General features: G+C 40.0%; 2 long non-coding RNA genes across 2 annotated transcripts; both read right to left on the bottom strand.

Annotated features, from left to right (window-relative positions):
* Positions 1 to 4,537: 4,537 nt before the first annotated feature.
* LOC149753069 (uncharacterized) lies at positions 4,538 to 5,011 on the bottom strand. The gene is made up of 2 exons (XR_016396085.1): positions 4,827 to 5,011; positions 4,538 to 4,795 (listed from the first exon to the last, which is right to left on the bottom strand). It is a non-coding gene; the product is annotated as an uncharacterized LOC149753069 (long non-coding RNA).
* Positions 5,012 to 10,227: 5,216 nt separating this feature from the next.
* LOC149753068 (uncharacterized) lies at positions 10,228 to 10,712 on the bottom strand. The gene is made up of 2 exons (XR_016396284.1): positions 10,656 to 10,712; positions 10,228 to 10,585 (listed from the first exon to the last, which is right to left on the bottom strand). It is a non-coding gene; the product is annotated as an uncharacterized LOC149753068 (long non-coding RNA).
* Between the last annotated feature and the right edge of the window lie 2,478 nt (positions 10,713 to 13,190).

Here is a 13,190-nt window from a genome sequence, read left to right as displayed (position 1 = left end):
ACATTTATTTGTTAATCCTCCCAAAAGCCTTTTCCGCTCTTGCTCTCTGTCATTTGAGTCACACATTTGATGTTATTATGTAAATTCTTGAGACTTCCGCGAATTTATAATGCAAGACATGATACTAGAATCATAATAGAACCTGATTTAAAAATAAAAAGGATCTCTCTCTTCCAAGCAAAAGCGTGCCCCTCTTCCTCCCTTCGTGCCATAGTTGTCACCCAGAAAATTTTTGGTGCCATGGCTATCGAATTCCTTCCATGAATCACAGAATCAGCGAAGAACGTGGATGGAGGCAGACGGTTGCCTACATTGATTCCGTAATCCGTAGATCTAGACATAGCCTTTGTAGGTCCCACCACCTCGTTGTGTTGTAAAGCTGCGCCATAAAGGTGGGTCCCATGAACAGTCACAAAATTGGTCCCGTTGGCAGCGCTCCACAATGGGTAATAGCATGAGGGCTCTTCAGTCAATTTCCAGAAGAAATATCCGACCTCGCCGAGTAATTGGACTCGGACGAGTCGATTAGTCGCCAGCACCGCAGCTCTACTCGTGCAAAGGATGAGATTTTACAGCATTGTCCTCCCTGGCTTCCCCTGAGTCACACCACATGCCAACAAGTCTGGTCAAAGGGTGAAAGATCACAAAATTTTTAGTGGGACCTCGTGTTCTTTTAGGAGGTGCTAGGCCTATGATGCATGCACGCAAAATTTTGTCTACATGCACCATGAGTCTCAAACTCCATGCCTTGCACATTCTATTAGATTCTGTATGTGATTTATGTTGGATCTATAATACAATTTACTAGACGATATGTTCTCAAGTATAGGTAGGTTTTAGCTAAGAGACTGGATTAGGTCATTTATGAGAAAGAGTATATGCGAGAATTCGTGCGGACATCATCTGTGAAAAACATTTGAACTTTATTTCATTCGTCATTTGATTAATCAAACCACAATTACATGGGACCAAACATCTTGGTTGTTATTCAGAGGATAACAGAAAAATCAAGCCTAACTTGGACTCTTTTGTCTATAGTAATTAACCCCACACCTCCTGATTATAAGTTCATCCAACTAATGTTTCAGACACAGTAAAAGAACACATACCCTGCCACTTTGTGCACCCCATCATGTCTTCTGAGAGAATTAAGACCAACTGCATCTAGTAGAGGGGAATCATTTTCAAAAAACCAATAAGAGAAGCGAAATGTCTTTGTACACTAATTATTATAGGGGTTCCTGTGGAAGAAAGGTTCGGAATTTTCTTTTTTTTTTCGCCCCCTCTGAATGGAAGGGTTTGGAAAATGCGACTAACAAGCTAATCCATTATCTACCACAATGTTGGAGGCCATTCTAGCTATTACAATATAACCATCTCCTAGTGTTAATTAGCATGTCAAGATCTCAGGCACCTGAAAGTGACTAGGAAAAGAAGCATCCCTTTCAAGCCATCACCTTCCATGTTACACAATATTCTCCAACCTCTCTCTGTTTGTCCCTTCTCTCTTTTACCAACCAACGCTGTGTTATGAGTTATAACACAGAAGAAAAAGACTCCTTCCTCCAACCTAAAGGTCTGGTCAAATTTAAGCGAGGAGTAGTTGATTCAGGGCAATTGGGAAGTCTTTGTTCTCTAGCTTTTGTTTGCACCCCGGCATTGCGCACCTTATCCCTTAATTATCTCTGAGACTCTGACGACGGCCCCAGTCTCCTCTCTTAAAATGTAGTAGCTCACGCACCAGAGAGACCTCCTTTTCACTTGAGTCCTGACAATGTTGGGAAAAGGATCCTAGACCACACAATTGGACATCCCATGAGTCTTCCAAGCTCTAGGGTCCCTCACCCTGTTAATTTGGTGAAACACAGAAGCTTTAATCCAAGATCATGGCATGCTGCCAGATATAGTTTCTCCCTCCAATTTATTGTGGTGTTAGTTTGCTAATGCCAGTTACTAGTGCATTTCAAAGAAATTCCAACACATTAGTGTCTGAAATGATATCTGAAATAAATTATAAACTACTCGACGATGCATGATTTTTTTTTTCATTTTTAATAAGCTTTATCAGAAGAAAAATTGGAGATCACGAACATGCCGACAAGGGTGCTATATTATTAGTTGATATGTTTACATGTTTCCTGAATTGCTATGTTTGAGATGGCACATCATACGGATAGTATATTCGGTTTCATGACCATTAACATTTCTTAGACATTGAACCTGAGTAATAAATATTACAGTTCTTCGAGGAACGACTGCAACGGGTGAATTCATGTAACTTAGTATTTTTCAACAAACTATTCTAACCCTATTCTGATTCTATTCGGATACTCCCCTCTGCTGTTCTCGTTCTGTCCTTCATCTCTCTCTCTCTGTTCATCTGTCCACTTCTTTACTTTTCTGCAATGTACCAACTGTCGTGCAATTCGTTCAGTTCTTTTGAATAAATTGGGTGGCTTCTGCCTCCCCCTCGTTCCAAAATAACTAAGGGTACTAAATATACTGTGCTAGAGGTGAATTTATCTAAGTAAAATACTAGAATTTCTTAACAGGGTTAACAGTTCAGCTTTGCTGACAGGACGCATACCGAGTCTCTTCGCATGATACCTTAAACACATCAAGATGCGTGCAAGTGGCCTAATGCAAACCAGCTGTGCGTCCAAAAATGTACATGTTATCAAGATCACCCTGCATGCATCTTCATCCATTTGATGTTCAGTGTTTCGTTTCATTATCAGAATTTTCACTTTATCTTCGTACCTTTGGCAACTACATTTGCCATCTGGTTGCCAGTGTACTCTAATTACTTCTGGCTATGTTTCCCCACACACACACACACACACATATATATATGTAGACTCTGCAAAACTGTGAAGGAGCACATGTTCCTCTGTACCTGCAAGTGAGGTTACGTCTACGTACACATGCCATCTATTAATGTAATAACTAAGCCCTGCTTTTATTGGGAGCAAAACTGGGGGTGCACCACTGCCACGGTACGATAACTATCCGCATCCTTGGCTCATGGGTAGGCACCCCCATGTCCATGTGTCATAGCTAGTGTTCACGTCCCCCTCGGGTCTCTCGATCCCCTTAATCCACGAGTGCACGTGCGAATGCTTCAATAATTATTCAAAAGCTTTGGTGTTTGAACATTAGGAGGATCGGTGGGAAATTCAAAGACAGTCCTTTACTCCTTTCCAGTGGAGCCAGGCTTTTCGCGACCACCAGTACCGAATACCGATCCCCACCTTATTGGGTTTGGAGAGAACGAGGGAACTTTGCATGTGCATGGCATGGAGCTGCTCGTATATATGTGCATTAAAAATTTTATGTTCTAATGAGATATGATCAGAATGATCAAGATAAATCTAAGCTCTATGCCTTTGAGCATCAGATATAGCACGGGACAAATCACGTACGGCTGAACATGTCGCCATTTTGATGCGCAAATCACCAAGATATATTTCTTTTAGGTACGTAACTTAACACTACTTGAAGGGAGCCCTTAAGAGCGGTGATGGCTTTGGAACAATATATGAGTGGGCCCCCGCCTTTGTGCTCTCAAGTTACTTCTTAGGTTCCTGTGCTGCAGTTATTTGGATCTGTATAAATTGTGACCCACTATGTTTGTAGTAGTAGATGCCTGGATGGCATTGATAGGTGCTACCGTTTGACCTCCAGTCAAAGAGTTGAGCTGGGTGGATGCAAATAGTCTCATTTGATAATATGAAGTTTGAAGTAGTCTTGGTATATTGCATCATACATGCTGGAGCCACCTCAAACTTGAAGTATATCACATGTTAAACTACAAATTGTACGCAAATACTCAATCCTTTTGGGTCTTCTTACCACTGAGGATCCATTTGACCCAGTCGTCGAGCGAAAAAGGATGCTGTGCAAAGCTGTTGTCCGTTCAGAACCGCCCTGAAAAATTCTGGCTGCATCTGGGACTTTAATTCGTAGTCCGGCTCTGACTTGAAATAGCAAAAGCGGAGAAGTCTTTGTTGGGAATATACTGTCCCAGAAAATTTTAAATCTATAATACTCTACTTCAACAAATAATAGGCAGAAATAGGCTTACAGAAAATAAATAGAGAAAGTGAAAAAATGGAACCCGAGATGCTGAGGCGTGGTATGTTGGTCACTTTCCTTGAAGTAGATTTCGCTGCCTTACAGTGCACTAGGCTTGGATGGCGTTCTACTCCTGAGATACAACAGCCTCTCGCACTGTTCCTTCTGCCTCAATGATTTGCACGGATCAAAGAAGCTTTCGAACCCAGAATCAGTATGCAGCAAGCCCGTTGATTGAAAGAAAAACAGCAAATAGGGAGAATAGAAGTTCTCTGTTTTCAATTTTTTATATTATATATCCTGTCTAATCCGAAGAGGTCTATTTATAGACTTCTTCGGGACAGACGCGACCCAAAAACGATCCAACGGTCGAAACTGGTAAGAAAGTTTGAAAAAACACTGGGAGTATGGCCAGCGGATGCGAGGTTGGTTGCGAAGAGGTGCTAACGAGGAAGCGACGTGGCTCCTCGTGCTATGGGTGCGAGGCACGGCCCACGCACCTCTTGGCTCATCGTACCCGTTGTCCGACCTCGGCTCCTCTGGGCTCATCACACCTGTGGTCCGACCTCGGCCTCAGCTCTTCGCGCTTCAGTTGAGGTGGGTCGGACGAGCATAGGCACACAGAACCTCGGACGAGCAGGGGCAGGGCCCAGCGAGCACAAGCACATGCGCAAAGAACCTTCGCTCGGACAAGCACAGGCACAGCTCGGCTGCAGAGAACCTTGGCTCGGACAAGCTCGGCTGCAGAGAACCTCGGCTCGGACAAGCACAGGCCCAACGAGCACGAGAACCGAGCTCGGCTCGGACAAGGAGGGAACATCCCAACGAGCACAAGAAAACCAAGCTTTACGTAATAGAAATAAAAAGGAGGGAATGGGAATCGAACCTGTTATCTCATCCCCATCCAAACAACACACCAACCACCAAGCTAAACTCCCTTATTAACATATGTGTATAATATATATATTTTAAGTATGAAAACTTTTAATCATTATTTAATAAAAATCTAACATTCCCCCACCTGATTAAAATGTTTTCAAAACTTTATAAAATAAAAAAATAGTCAAACCGGGCTTGTTTATGTCACGACTTCAATAAAGGTAGCTTGCGGCTTTGAACCTTTACCTAGTGAAAGTATATTTTCATCTGAAAGGTATAGTGGTAGCTAAAAAGCTTTGAACCAAATCCTTTGGTTCAGATTTCTATATACTTCACCCATGACAAATGCAAATACTGGGTTCATTATAGGTGGTGCTTTTTCTGGCCTTATGCACCAATATCTCAGTTTCATGAGTGCTCTAGGGGTTAAACCCTTATCCCCATAGACTGCGGCCACACAGTCACACTCACATAGGTGAGTCCTCCAAGGGTGCTCGCAGCACAGCACATTGCCATAGACTCGGACTCATTCAGAGTTTTAAACTCTTCCGTATACCTCTGCTGTATTTAGCACTCACATCACAGGGAGAGACTAAATGACATAAAGTCATTTTATAATAGTGCTAACTAATCATTTAAACAACTTGTTTTTCCCGTTGAACCTTTCATCTTGGGATCTCCAGTCAGAATAGGTTGGGTTGCCATTGTCAATGATTCCTTATGGGTTTCAGTCCCATCCCCTTTGATGTTTCTATGATTTTGCTTCTAGCCAGTCCTTTAGTTAAAGGATCTGCTAGGTTATCTTTAGATCCAACAAATTCCAAAGTTATGATACCATTTTTAATTAGGTATCTAATAGTCTTATGTCTCACACTAATGTGTCTTCTGTTTCTCTTGTTATACTCAGTATTTCTACAAGTATTAATTGCAGCTTCATTATCACATAACAAAGAGATAGCAGGTATAGGCTTTTCCATAATAGGTATTTCAGACATAAGATTCTTAAACCATTCTGCTTCTTGACTTGCAGAATCTAAGGCTACAATCTCAGCCTCCATAGTGGATCTTGTGATCACAGTTTGTTTGGATGATCTCCAAGCAACAGCTGCACCACCCAACATGAATATGTATCCACTAGTTCCTTTTCGATTCACTGAATCAGTGATCCAACTAGCATCACTGTATCCTTCAAGTACAGCGGGAAATCTTGAGTAATGTAAACCATAATACATGGTACCTCTCAAGTATCTAAGTACTCTATCCAGTGCTTCCCAGTGACTAAGACTAGGGCAACTATTAAACCTACTAAGCTTTCCTATAGCATAAGAAATGTCAGGTCTACTTGTATTTGCAACATACATCAGTGTCCCAATAATTTGAGCATATTTCTCTTGGGCCACTGGATCACCTTTATTGCACTTCAAGTTCAAACCATGCTCATAAGGTGTACTCACTGGTTTACAGTTGTACTTATCAAATTTCTTCAATATTTTCTCAATATATTGTGATTGATCAAAGATTATACCATCAGGTATTCTGGTAATCCTGTTACCAAGAATTACCTCTGCCTGACCTAAATCTTTCATATCAAAATTATTAGACAAGAAAGTTTTGATATCAGTCACCATATTCATATCAGTACCAAAAATTAAAATATCATCAACATATAAACACAAGATAATACATGAATCATTTTCTAACTTTGAATATAAGCACTTATCTGATTCATTTGCTTTAAAGCCATAAGAAACAATTATTTTATCAAATTTCCTATGCCATTGCTTAGGAGCTTGTTTTAAACCATAGAGGAATTTGACTAACCTACAAACTTTTCTTTCCTGTCCTTGAGCCACATATCCCTCTGGCTGATCCATATAGATCTCTTCCTCTAAATCACCATGAAGGAAGGCAGTCTTGACATCCATTTGATGAATTATCAAATTATGGATTGAAGCCAGTGCAATTAAAGTACGAATTGTGGTTATCCTAGTTACAGGAGAATATGTATCAAAGTAGTCAATACCCTCTTTCTGAGAAAAGCCCTTAGCAACTAATCTTGCTTTATATTTTTCAATAGAACCATCAGGTCTTAATTTCTTCTTAAATATCCATTTACAACCTATAGCCTTACTACCAGGTGGTAAGTCAGTTAAAAACCATGTTTTATTGGTCATAAGTGAATTCATTTCACTATTAATAGCTTCCTTCCAAAACATAGAATCTAATGAGTTCATAGCATCTTTATAAGTTTTAGGATCATCTTCAACCATAAAAGTATAGAAATCAGATCCAAAATCTTTCTTTTTCCTAATTCTTTTTCCTTTACCAAGTTCATTAATATCATTAAGTTCATTTTCATTTTCATTATTAGGAATAATTAGAGAATTAGATGGCGAACTACAAGATGCATCATTAGATCTATCTATTACATGCTTTTCTATTTTATCCTTAAATGGAAAAATGTCTTCAAAGAAAGAAGCATCTTTAGATTCAATTATAGTATTCTTATCTATGCCATTAATATCAGAATTAATGACTAAGAACCTATAAGTAACACTATTAAGAGAATAACCAAGAAACACAGCATCAAAAGTATTAGGTCCTAATTTTCTTTTCTTGATTAAAGGAATATTAACCTTAGCCAAACAACCCCAAACTTTTACAAAATTTAGGTTAGGTTTTCTTCCTTTCCAAAGTTCATAAGGAGATTTATTAGAACCTTTAAATAGAACCCTATTAAGCAGAAAACATGCAGTAAGCATTGCTTCCCCCCACCAAACCTCAGGTAAACCTGAGTTGGCAAGCAAAGATCTTACCATATCTTGCAGAGTCCTATTTTTCCTTTCAGCCACTCCATTAGACTGAGGTGAATAGGGAGGTGTAACTTCATGTAGAATTCCATTAACTCTACAGAATTCATTCAAGTCATTAGAGGTGTATTCTCCTCCTCTATCTGACCTGAGAATCTTTATTCTCTTGTCAAGTTGATTTTCTACTAAAGATTTGTAAGTCTTGAACATCTCAAATGCTTCATCTTTAGATTTCATTAAATAAACTTGACAATACTTAGAATAATCATCTATGAAGGTAATGAAATACCTTCTACCCCCTTTAGTCAAAGTTCTATTTAGATCACATACATCTGAATATATTAATTCTAATAAAGTTGAATTTCTATTTACTATTTTAAATGATTTTCTAGGTTGTTTAGATTGAACACAAATTTGGCACCTTTCCTTTTCATTTAATGAAACATTAGGTAATAAACCAGAGCTAATCATTCTTTTAATAGTATTATTATTCACATGTCCTAATCTAGCATGCCAAAGAGATGAAGAACATATTGAAAGCACAATTTTATTATTGTTATCAGAAAAAAAATCCAAAGATACATTATTTATTACATACAAGCCATCACACTCATAGCCTTTGCCTACAAATGTTCCATTCTTTGTTATAATCACTTTCTTAGATTGAAATAACAAAGAATAACCACTTCTATTTAGAAGAGATCCACTGATCAGATTCCTCCTTCCATCGGGCACATGGTACACATTAAATAGTGTAAGCACATTTCCAGACGTAAGCCTTAGAAGTACTTTTCCAGTTCCAAGCACTCGTGCTGAGGTGGAGTTCCCCATAGTTACTGTTAGGCCACTCCGGACCTGATAAGTAGTAAAAAGGGTATGATCAGTACACATATGAACATTCGCACCTGTATCCACTAACCAATCGGTAGAGCAAATTGCCAAATTTAATTCTGGACTTAAAGTTACATACCGATCATCAGTACTAGTAGGACCAGTACTGGATAGCACCATGTTGGTTTGTGGATTTGCAGGTTGAGAAGGCGCATGTTCATAGTTCTGATACTTCTTCTTCTTCATCCGGCATACTCGAGCCATATGACCGAGTTTCCCACAATTGTAGCAAATCGGCTTCCGATCATTCTTATTGATATGGTGTTTTGGCTTCATAAGTTTTCTTTTGTTTCTAGGTCCACCCTTTTCAAATTTGGAGTTCTTGAACTTATGGGTCTTATTCTGGCCTTCTACAAAGTTCACCTTGGTTAGAAGCTCAGGATTCATGAGTTGCTCATTATCTTTCTCAAGGTGTTGTTCTTGGATCCTAATGGCAGACAATAGAGTTTTCATTGTCATATCCTCGGTTTTATGTTTCAGGGATAACCCAAAGTCTTTCCAAGAAGGTGGGAGCTTGTTAATGGTACAAGCAACTTGAAGGCTCTCAGTTATACCCATTCCCCTTAAGCCTAATTCATGATAAATCACTGTTAACTCATGGGCTTGATCAACTACGGGCTTGGTGTCAACCATCTTATAAGACAGGAATTGACTAGCAGCATACTTGTCCATTCCGGCATCTTGGATACCATATTTCTTATTAAGATCATCCCAAATCTCCTTGGAGGTTTTAAAAGTGCAGTAGACATCAAAAAGGGGATCAGTAAGATAGGACAGAATCCTTCCCCTACACAGGTAGTCTTTCTTCTTAAATTCCTCCAAATTACAAGTTCTAGCTGGTTCATTCTCTTCCTCATTTGGAGGAGAGTCAAAGATTACGGAAAATAATCCAAGTGTGGTTAAGAAGATTTCCATCTTCTGTCTCCAACGCTTAAAGTTATTTCCATTAAATTTTTCAGGAGGAACCGGGTCACTTGCATTGGCCATTGGGGTAACTCTAAGTACTAGCCTATTATATGTAGGAGAAATCTACTTCAAGAATGTTGGGAATATACTGTCCCAGAAAATTTTAAATCTATAATACTCTACTTCAACAAATAATAGGCAGAAATAGGCTTACAGAAAATAAATAGAGAAAGTGAAAAAATGGAACCCGAGATGCTGAGGCGTGGTATGTTGGTCACTTTCCTTGAAGTAGATTTCGCCGCCTTACAGTGCACTAGGCTTGGATGGCGTTCTACTCCTGAGATACAACAGCCTCTCGCACTGTTCCTTCTGCCTCAATGATTTGCACGGATCAAAGAAGCTTTCGAACCCAGAATCAGTATGCAGCAAGCCCGTTGATTGAAAGAAAAACAGCAAATAGGGAGAATAGAAGTTCTCTGTTTTCAATTTTTTATATTATATATCCTGTCTAATCCGAAGAGGTCTATTTATAGACTTCTTCGGGACAGACGCGACCCAAAAACGATCCAACGGTCGAAACTGGTAAGAAAGTTTGAAAAAACACTGGGAGTATGGCCAGCGGATGCGAGGTTGGTTGCGAAGAGGTGCTAACGAGGAAGCGACGTGGCTCCTCGTGCTATGGGTGCGAGGCACGGCCCACGCACCTCTTGGCTCATCGTACCCGTTGTCCGACCTCGGCTCCTCTGGGCTCATCACACCTGTGGTCCGACCTCGGCCTCAGCTCTTCGCGCTTCAGTTGAGGTGGGTCGGACGAGCATAGGCACACAGAACCTCGGACGAGCAGGGGCAGGGCCCAGCGAGCACAAGCACATGCGCAAAGAACCTTCGCTCGGACAAGCACAGGCACAGCTCGGCTGCAGAGAACCTTGGCTCGGACAAGCTCGGCTGCAGAGAACCTCGGCTCGGACAAGCACAGGCCCAACGAGCACGAGAACCGAGCTCGGCTCGGACAAGGAGGGAACATCCTAACGAGCACAAGAAAACCAAGCTTTACGTAATAGAAATAAAAAGGAGGGAATGGAATGGGAATCGAACCTGTTATCTCATCCCCACCCAAACAACACACCAACCACCAAGCTAAACTCCCTTATTAACATATATGTATAATATATATATATTAAGTATGAAAACTTTTAATCATTATTTAATAAAAATCTAACAGTCTTCTTGCCGGAGAGTGTCCAAAATAAAGCTTGGGGAGTAGAGAAGTGATAGCGTAATATCATGTTAGAGCACAAAAGCACGTATTTGGAAAGTCCTCCTAAGGATGGATTGTATAGGTGAGAGCTAACACCTACCGCCGAAGTATTTGGACATGTGGGCCGGCCATGACTGGCAGGCTATTGCACGTTCCAAGAATTATGCACCGGCGTTTCGCATGGATTCGAGCAGATCTAGTTCATTTAGTTTCGATGAATTCTGCCATCGCCCTGACAATGCTTGTGCTCAGTGGAAAGCCTAGAGCTTATTGTTATCATCCCTCTAGATATTTCATGATGTAGGCGTGTATCACATTGCATTCACGGAGACTTTGTCAGTTTGGTGCAGCTCTTTGAGCATGTAGGCAGATCATCCTTGTCCTCTGCAGCGAAGCATTGAAGGTAATAAGGAATACGGTTGATATAATCTAAATGAACAGATGTCTGGTGCTTGCACAAATCATACCACTCAAATATAAGGCAAAGAGATCAAATCAACCACTTCATGATAAGGGAGGACATTAGATATTTTAGATGCAATATATCCTAAGTCAAGATGGACCTCACACATTCTAGTTACAGCTACAGTAAAACTTCAGCTGCTGCATGACGAATACAATCAAAATGAGAACAATTAAAATGATATTCTTCATTCTGCTATCTATACTAGCCTATAGATAGCTGGAAGCTACAATTATTGTAATGTTTGATTTGATTTCATATTATTTGAGATTCTGTTGTAATATATTGGATTTGTTAGTATTCTTCAGTGATCGAGATAATATGTAGGCTGCTATTTATAGCCTAAGAAGAATGACTTGATTCCTACAATTAAGGGATATGGGGCAATATAGCTATAAAGGCAAAAAAAATGAAACTTTAGAATTTTGTTTTTGGTAGATGAAAGTTTGGAATTTTAATTTAAGGATCCAATTATCCAATTTTAATTTGAATTGGTGTTGGTACATTTTTTTGATTACGATGAACTAAATACTTGTTCGCTACAAATAACTGAATTTAGTGCTATACTTTATTTATTTTTTTAATTTTGATTCAAGGGAAAGAAACCGTGGAGCTGAAATAATGCTGCCTGATAGAATGGTATTGGACTAGTAACTGACAGAAAGCATTCCATTCCCGTCTATCCCCGATCAAACCTCCAGTAAAGGAACCAACCTTCAAACGGCCAAGCCCATTTCGCCGCCCTATCCGGATCCTTGGGGTTTAACCCCTTGAGAACTATCGGTTAAGGTCGAAGAAAGCCCTTTCGGTGCCCCCTTAAGAGAGAGAAAGGACTGATGGCCGAGCTTCGGGCTGGACCTGGCCCCCCAAAAAAACTAGGGAAGATTGACCAATCCTCGCATACCCGGGGCACCTCATCTTGTCATTTCGTCCTTGCTCATTCCCGTTAGGCCGAAGTGTTTGGCCTTTCCTTCTCCGCGCCCGCTCACGCTTCGCTGACCTATCACGTGGTTTATCGGGATTGGCGGATTTTTTTTCATGGAAATAAGCCTCAACTCAATACGACTAGTTAATTCAAATTATAGTCTAAGGCGGATTTCTTGAAGGTCACACTTGCCCTCCGAAAGCCATTCGTGAGAGGCTGCCCACTATACTCTCGCTTCGAGCCTTTATTCGCAAGAGGAAACAATTTCTAAATAAAGTGAATTAAAATAAAAAAAAATATTTCTTTTTTCCGTATGGGTTGTCCGGGACTCGAATCCGGAACTAGTCAGATGGAGTACTAGCTAGTAGCCTGGGTTCGAACTTGATATGAATCTTGTCACCGCATAATGTCGAATGTACACAAATACCGCGTCTTAAGTTTTTTGTGAAGAAACTCATATTTCTGACCTAAATAAAATAAATAAATAAATAAATAAATAAATAAATAAAAGAAAAAACTCTTGTCTCCATCTTTTGTTAAGTGGGGAGAGATCATGAAGACAAACAAGCATATGAAAGCTAAGAAAAACTTGAAGCGAGGTAACTAAGAGATTAACATTTTATTTAGTTCCCATAAATTCTACCATACATCATTGAAACTAGGACATTCTTATTCTATTACAAGTTAGCCAAAGCTTGTCATTATTTATCTCTGTCCAAATGTTCTCCCTTTATAGCAAGTCAAGAGCTTATTCTTATCATCTGTCCTAGATTGATGCAGGCCTCCATCAGAGAGACTTCCTCGCTTTGGTGCAGCTCTTTGAGCATGTAGACAAGCAGGCCCCCATATCATTTCCCTCTGTCATCAAGCATCAAAGCTAATTAGAGATGCAGCTGGATATAATCTATGCTTAACGAGCAAGTGGCTCATAATAGAATCTATAATACCACCCAAGGGAGGATACCAGATAATATAATTTCGTTC

This window comes from Phoenix dactylifera, chromosome 8, assembly GCF_051530095.1.
Source record: "Phoenix dactylifera cultivar Ajwa chromosome 8, Ajwa_hap1_PhDact_Kaust_v1.1, whole genome shotgun sequence".
Lineage (NCBI taxonomy): Eukaryota > Viridiplantae > Streptophyta > Magnoliopsida > Arecales > Arecaceae > Phoenix > Phoenix dactylifera.
Note: the sequence above shows the minus strand (reverse complement) of the source record. Positions and strands in the feature narration are given on the sequence as shown.